Raw genomic sequence first — 5,933 nt, forward strand, 5'->3', positions numbered from 1 at the left:
AAGTATTCAAGGCATACACAACAAATCTCCACCTTGACTTGAATACTATCACCATTCATCATTTTTCATCATCGTCTTCGCTTAGCCCTTACAAGGGCTCTCAACAATTGTTGACACCAACCAAATTCAAGCAATGCTTGAACTTGATACTTGGAACCGGCTCTATCAACATGTCTGCAGGGTTGTCCATTGTAGGAACCTTAAGCATAACTAGCTTCCCTTATTCAATGGCATCCTTGTCAAGAGACTCAATTTCTTCAATAAAAGAAGTTCCCCACTCTGCTGATTCTTCACCACTGATTGCTTCTTCATAGGTTCTTAGCCCATCCCTATCTATGCTCCCACCCACTGCAAGTGCATGCGCAACCAAATCAGCATGGCCATATCTCTGAGGTGGTCTGATTTCCCTCCTCACTCTGTCTCTAACAAGATTGTACTGATGATCTTGTGCTTCATATTCCTAGGCCGTCTCTTGCACAATTTCCTGATCATCCTCACCAGAAACAACAGTCTTATGGTTTCCCTGAACTTGCATCTCAAGTTCCAGCTGGTCACCTAGCTCCACCTTATCACCAACACTCTCCTCAACTCTTTTATTTAGTTCTTCATTCTTTGGCTTCAACATAGATTGCTCATCAAATGTCACATCTCTACTGATAAAAAAACTTGTTTGATCTTTCTTCAGGACACCATAATCTGTAGCCTTTCACACCCTTTGCATAGCCAAGAAATATACACTTCTTTGATCTTGGCTCTAGCTTCCCCTCATTCACATGAGCATAGGCTGGACATCCAAAAACCTTCAAGTCTTCATAATTAGCATGTGAACCTGTCCAAACTTCATTTGGAGTCTTACACTTAATAGCAGTCGACGGAGATCTGTTCACTAAATAAGCTGATGTGTTTGCGACTTCCGCCCAAAACTGCCTTGGTAACCCAGCATTGGAGAGCATGCACCGTGCCTTCTCCATTATGGTTCTGTTCATCCTTTCTGCAACACCATTTTGTTGTGGTGTTTTTCTGACTGTGCGGTGTCTCACAATCCCTTGCTCCTTGCAGAAACCATTGAACTCACCCCCACAAAATTCCAAACCATTGTATGTCCTCAAGCACTTAATTTGTCTTCCGGTTTGTTTCTCAACCATAGTCTTCCATTGCTTGAACTTGACAAAAGTTTCATCTTTGTGTTTAAGTATGAATACCCATACCTTCCTTGAGAAATCATCAATGAATGTCAACATATATCTACCACCACCATGTGACTCCACTCGAGAAGGACCCCAAGGATCAGAATGAATATAATCAAAGTACACTTGGTGTTATGAATAGCTGTACTGAACTTGACTCTACACTGCTTCCCAAAGACACAATGTTCACAGAAATCAAGCTTACCAGTTTTATGACCACAAAGCAATCCTTGCTTGCTCAAACAACCAACCCCCAATCACTCATATGCCCTAACCGCATATGCCACAACTTTGTAGTATCGTCTTCTGAAATTGAAGAACATACAGCTGCATCACCTGTAACAGTAGTACCTTGCAGTGTATAAAGACCATTAACTCTAGTACCTTTCATGATTGTAAGACTTCTCTTGAGACACGAATAACTCCACATTCACCTTGATACTTGCAACCATTTGAATCAAGTGTACCCAAAGAAATCAAATTTCTTCTCAAATCCGGAACATGCCTAACCTTGGTTAATGTCCTCAGAATACCATCATGCATCTTAATTTGAATTGTACCCACGCCAACCACTTTACAAGTGATATTGTTTCCGATAAGAACTTTACCACCTTCTCGATCTTAATAAGTAGAAAACCGTTCTCTATGAGGACACATATGAAAAGTACAACCCGAATCAAGAATCCACCCATTATTCGAGCTTTCGGTATAAACCGTGAGAACCGTTCCATCATCACTTTCCACTTTAAAGTTTGCCGCGGTGCCTTGGTTTGTATTCTTCTCAAGATTCTTCCTTTTTGGACAATCCTTCTTGAAATGCCCTTGTTCCTTACAATGGAAGCAATTGAATTTACCGTATTTAGATTTAGACCTTGACTTTGATCTACTCCTATCAAATACATCCTTTTGCTTTCCTCTTCCTCTTACAAAAAACCCATTTCTCGAATTATGTTTACCATCAATACCGGTCTTCTTTAACTCCTTAGAGTTCAAAGCCGCTTTAACGTCTTCCATGGAAATTGTGGTTTTTCCATACATTACGTTATCAACAAAATTATCATAAGATGGTGGTAAGGAACAAAACAAACCCAATGCTTGGTCTTCATCTTCAATTTTGACATCAATATTTGCCAAATCCAAGAGAATTTTATTATAATCATTAATATGATCTATAATAGACATTCCTTCATGCATTCTAAGAGTATGTAATTTCTTCTTAAGATAAAGACGATTAGTCACGGACTTAGTCATGTACCTTTTTTCCAACTTGTTCCATAGCCCATCCGGTGTAGTTTTCGTCGCAACTTCTCTCAAGACCTCATTGCTCAAACACAATAAAATTGATCCATGTGCTTTCTCCATGAGATCTTCCTTTTCCTCATCCGTCAATTTTGTTGCTAAAGCCGTTTTCCCTTTCAAAGTTTTCACCAAACCTTGTTGTACCAAAACAGCCCCCATCTTTAGCCTCCATAGATTGAAATCATTCCTTCCATCAAACTTCTCAATCTCATACTTTGCCGCCATTATAGATCGCTTCAACCCGGAGCTCTGATACCAATTTGTTATAACAAATGGCTCTTCCAAGCACAATCAATCAAGAATTGAAATAGAAATGAAATCAAAGTAAATCAAGCACACACAACACAAGGATTTATAGTGGTTCAATCAAGATGATCTACATCCACTTTGGAAGACGACGATAATGATTTCACTATGATTAAACAAGATTACAAGGTATTTAATCAACCCCTCTCAAGAACCCTAGCCCCCTTTTTGATGCCTCCCACACTCTCTCAAGAACTACATAAGTTTCTCTCTCCATTATAAACCCTAGCTCCCCTTTTAGATGACCTAGGTTACATAATAGACCAATGGACTTCTGGGTCAAGTCCAAGGAAGTAAGCCCAACCGAATACAAACAAGTATTCAAGGCAATACACAACACATACATTTCGAGGAACACTCAATTTATACCATAGTTTTTTAGTTTCATTTTTATTGAAGCATGTTTATGCCGTAACTAAGTTTTATTTCTAATTACCGAAAGATTAAATAAGAAATTATAGTTAGATTATTCATTAACAAAAGCAGTTTGAGAAAACACCACAAAACTACATAGACAAACAAAACGTTTTTTTGGTGAGTCGGCCGGAAATCAAATTATGGGAAGCGAAGTCATGTTGAGGGTGTAAATGTGCAAAATTAGACTTGGAAGCCCACTTGCGTTCAATCTTATGCTTGTGAGCCAGTCTGTTGCACATGTATGCTTACAACTGGCTCCGCCCTTTGCTTACATAACATTCGGATCCACCGTCTCTAAAAAAGAGTGCATAATTTTCTTTTTGAGTACGGTTTATAGGATATCCATTGGCCACTGAAAACGGTTTGTCTAGAGTGATTGATTTACGTACTGAACCAGTTTGGAGCTTGATAGGCCTCTAAAGATAACCCCTACCCGCTGCTTGCAGCAGGATAAGGCGCAGCTTCATTTCATAGTAAGTCCTATCTACCTATTCTTCTGTCATACAAAAAAAAAAAAAGAATCGGATCGGGCTAGAGACCTTAGCGTTAGATATTGGTAGCTCTAATTGAAACAAGAAAATTTTCCAACCAATTTGGACCCCTAGGACAACATCACCGTCTACTGGCTTGTTCAACATTTCCCAAGTCAAGTGAAGAAGAGAAAAAAAGTCAGAAGTCCCAACAACTCGGGTTGACCTAATGACCAAGGACAGGTAGTTAACTTTTCTCTTATTTGTTTGACTATATTAACATATTATCAAAAGATTAAGATACAAAGACTTCGGTTATTATTATGGTCTTGTCTTGTCTTTCTAGATTAAATTTAACTATTTGAAATTAGTGGTTGAAATAACTAGACATGGTGGAAACAAAGGAAAACAATTTTTTCTCTCTCTTCTATTTTTGGCGATTTTATGGCGAAAACGTTCTTCACCAACTAAACCTCAGTACCTTGGGGGAGTAGAGAGACCATGAGCATGGGGATGTAAAAGAGGATCCTGATTAGTTACGATTAGGTACGATGCTGTTGACAGGAGTGATTCTTTCCTTCCTTTTTTCCTCTTTCTTTGGTTAGTTCATTGTTTAGGATTGTCCGTTCTACTGTTGCAATTGAAAATCTCATGGAGTTTTTATTGCTAGACCAGTGATTTTCTAATTTTATTGATTAATTTTGATACTAGTATGTTTGATTAGGTTTTCCTTCTGTATTGTTTGCTAATTTTATATGTGCTGAAGAACTAGGGTTTGCAATTAGGGTCGGTGCTTGATTTGATTAAGGGGTTCTCAATTGGGTTTGTAGGAATAAGCCTCTTCCTTTCTTTTGGTTCTTCTTAGCTCCTTAGATTGAAATTTTTTGTCTGTAAAATTAAGGTCTCAAAGTTCCTTTTATTTTAGGAATTATAGTCTATGTGAAGTTTTGGTTTTCTTAATTTTTTGATTGATCGTTTTTTAGTGCTCCAAATTATAATGTCTGCTCCAAATTAAGAACTAGTTGATCCCTTGCTTATATCTTTCTCTTAAATTAGTTTTTTTTTGTTGAAATGCAATTAAGAAATTAGCCCTTTTCTCCCCTTTTTGTTTTCTTTTAGGAAATGGGATTCTCTGATCTTCTAGTTTTGTATGGGTTTTTGGTTTATGAAATTCCTATGGAATTGTGGTAATATTAATTGAATAAGAAAGAAATGTGTGAATTTTTATTTTCTAGAAATGTGTAATCTCCTTTGAATTGGTGAGATTCATTTTCAGCTTAGCAGTATGAAGTTTGTCTTGAAAAGCAGTTCGGCTTTGTGTAATTTACTTTGTTTTTTTGGCAGTAATCAAACTGAATTTGTAGTTTTTTTAATTTATCCTAAGGTTGTGTAACTTGTATGAAGTTGTGTTTCGATGCTATGCTTAATATTTTACAGATTTAATTGAAAAGATGATTAGTTTCCCATGTCTCTGTCCTATTTTGAAACCCATTTTTGTTTTTCTTTAATACATAATCTTGTACCTGACTTGCTCTTTTGGCCTGTATGGTATGGTTTTTAGTGAATTAATTATATGTTTTACATTTGTCTGTTTAGTTTTAGATTTATCATTGGTCACCTTGTCCTTGTTATATTTAACCATCGGAGAAAGGTTTATCTTAATTCTCCTTGTCTTTTCTTTTAATGGATTTTTGATCTAATACTTAGTAATCTAGATTTCTTTTTCCTGGGGTGTATCCTAATCCGAGGTTATTTGCATTGGTTCTTGTTTTTCAAGCCTTTCCATTGTTTTAGCTTAATTATTAGAAACCGGGTTAATCCAAACCTCCTCAGCGCCTCTTTTACATGTACCGTATATGAAGAAATTATACCCTTTGTCCCAAACCCATGCTCCTCCGATCTTGCTAACCCCCAAGTACGTCCACTCAAAATTTTTTTGATCATATCAAATTTGTCTCGCCTAATTCTTATTTTCTCTGTATTGTCTAGTTTCATGTATTGTTCTTTCTTTTAAGTTGTATCGAATCTTTTAAGTGTCAACGTGTATCACATTAATTGTCGGAGTCCATCATACATTTGTAACTTCTACTGTAACCTTGTTGTCTGCCAAAATGAGCATTGTAGCATGGAACTGTCAGGGTATTAACCAACAAAACACAATACAACATCTTCGAAGTTTGATATCATTGCACAAACCATCCTTTATTTTTATCCGAAACTCTGTCTACCAGAAATCACATGAATTTTATTGCAC

This window comes from Papaver somniferum, chromosome 2 (genome assembly GCF_003573695.1).
Source record: "Papaver somniferum cultivar HN1 chromosome 2, ASM357369v1, whole genome shotgun sequence".
Taxonomy (NCBI): Eukaryota; Viridiplantae; Streptophyta; class Magnoliopsida; order Ranunculales; family Papaveraceae; genus Papaver; species Papaver somniferum.